The 2,508-nt window shown below is 48.8% G+C and overlaps 1 pseudogene across 1 annotated transcript; it reads right to left on the reverse strand.

Annotated features, from left to right (window-relative positions):
- Nucleotides 1-280: 280 nt before the first annotated feature.
- On the reverse strand, nucleotides 281-907 carry LOC306644143 (casein kinase II subunit beta-like; annotated as a pseudogene). Its single transcript has one exon. The product of its transcript is annotated as a casein kinase II subunit beta-like (transcript).
- Between the last annotated feature and the right edge of the window lie 1,601 nt (nucleotides 908-2,508).

Consider the following 2,508-nt stretch of genomic DNA (forward strand, 5'->3'; position numbering starts at 1 on the left):
GGTGCTGAGGATTGAACCCAGTGCCTCACATGTGCTAGGCAAGCGCTCTACCACTGAGCCACTGCATTTTTAAACTTTATATCATTTTTAATTTTTAGAGCTCTAGTTTTCTTTTTTTCTTTTCTTTTTTTCTTTTTGGTCTTTTCTTCCACTTTATTTCATATTCCCTCCACAATAATGACTCCTTTAATTTAAACTAAAAACCAGAGGGTTCCTGAAAAGGTGACAGCAGAGGAACGGAGGTGTTAAAGACTGAGTGAGCGACCTGGTGGGGTGGGGATCAGCGAATCTTCTTGACTGGGCTCTTGAAGTTGCCAGCGGTTTGGAGCTGCAGCTGGTAAGCTGTGGGATGGTCTTGAAGCCTTCGAGCCGGGCACACACTGGTTGGCAGGGGGCTTGGGCTGGTATTCCGGATGCATCCTGAAGAGCGTGTGAGGGAAACCGGTGCCAAAGTGGGTGCCGTCCGTGTGCTGGAGCCTCGAGGACTTGGGTGAGTACACATCCCTGCGCTTGGGGCAGTAGAGCTTCACCACGGCCTCGCCTGGGATGTCCGAGAGACGGACGGGAAGCACTGGCTGGTTCTCACTGCACACACGGGAGAGCACCCAAAGTCCCCCTGCTGGTCCTCCTCCAACATCTGGGCGATGCCTCGGCTGGTGAGGATGCAGCGGGCGTGGAGCAATCCTTACTACAGCTCAGCTGCCTGCTCAGCCAGCTCACTCTGTTCCAGCTCTTCACCAGGCTCCAGGTCCAAGATCATGTCTAGAGCTTATAGTGAGGCACCTGCTCACCGAGTCCAGTAGGATTAAATGTGTCCTGGATATAGTCTTCATCACTTCACAGAAGGATTCATTGCCACGGAGCCCACAGAACCTGGCAACCCGGACACCTGCTCTGAGCTACTCATCTTCACATCAGCTTCTGGACAGGGTGGGGGAGGGGCTGCTGCTTCTAAGGAACTGCGGCCACAACTGCGGCCACTGCTCCGGCACCATGGCAGGGGAATTGGTGGGGTCAGAGCTCTGGTTTTCTGAATGTGCCTTTGGTTACATTTTTGTTACCTATGTTTAGTTCATTTTTGTTTTCTCCTATATTTAATGAATGTCTTCTTATTTCTCTAGATATGCTGTCTCCCCTCACCCCCAGCCCGGCTCTTTTTATTCTTTCCATATTGGCTTCGTTTTTTTTTTTTTTTTCTCTTTTCCTTCTTATGTTTTGAAGACCTTGCCTGATGGTCCTTGGCCAGCCATTCAGGTTTACAAGGGGAGTATTAAAAAATCGACTCGGCACCGGCTATGGAAATATTATTACATTTAGTCCAAATATGGGTATTTATTATTTTGGAAAAAATACTATCTTATAGAAATATACAATGAAATATTTTAAATGTGCAATATGATTTAGATTTGTTCTAAAATAATAGGGGAAGAAAGGGGGAAAGGAGTAGAAAAGCAGCAAGATTGTCAGTAGTCGACCGTTATTTAGACTGAGCAACCAGTACACATGGCAATTTATTTTCTTATCCTCTTTACTTTCACCTCTATTGAAATTTTCCATGATAAAAATCAAAATCACAACAACTGGGGATTGTGTTCTGACAGTGATGGGCTAGGTTATTTTAGACTTAACTTCCCACTGTGAGCAATAAAAAAGATGGGCGTGCACACACACACACACACACACACACGTGCACAGGAAATCCAGAGGGGAGATCTTGGTACCTGTCCCTCCTTAAATGAAGTGACTCCCAGTCAAAAGTAGTGACTTGGGAGGGTCAGACTTGGGACTTGGCACATGCTTGAGGCTGGGAAGAGAAAGCACTGGTTTGGGGACCCACAGAGGAGGAGGGGCTCAGCTGGAGACTCCTCCAGTGGGAAGACTGAGCGTAAATGAGCCAACCCTGAGCCAGAACAGCCCCTGGCTGGGCTAGGACCAGGTTCCCAAACAGGACCTGGAGGTACCATGAGATACTGCAGTGAGTTTCGAGGCTGCTGTGAGAGCTGTTGGCTTTTGAAGGAAAACAGCAGCACCTGTCAGACACAGCCACACAGGGCGCGAGGCAGTGCACATTCACCTATCTTGGGGACACAACTCAAACCTTGGGGGGAACTGAGGCCAGCTCAGGTCTCACCGCTAACTCACTGGGTCTTCACTTCGGTCTGCTTCTGGTTACTCATAAATCCCAAATTATCTTTCTTATTCAGGAAATTCTAGTAGCCTCCAGCTTGTCTGTGGTTCCTGGGGGAGCTATCATTCAGAAAAAGTAAGACCACCATGATGGGTGGGAAGAAAGACGAGCTGCTTGTCGGTGGAGTGTGCTGCTCTCTGGAAGGCAACTGGCTACAGGTACCGCCAACTGGAAGGCGGAGGAGTTGTCTGGAGAAACGAGGCTCTGACATCCCGCCAAGGAGCCCTTCAGCTGAAGTAGGTATTTCCGCCTCTCATTCTGGGTGGGTGCTAATGGATCTGTGGTCGCTGAGTTGAACCTTGGCCAGGGAGACTGGGTTT

Source organism: Sciurus vulgaris (assembly GCF_902686455.1).
Source record: "Sciurus vulgaris genome assembly, chromosome: 14".
NCBI lineage: Eukaryota > Metazoa > Chordata > Mammalia > Rodentia > Sciuridae > Sciurus > Sciurus vulgaris.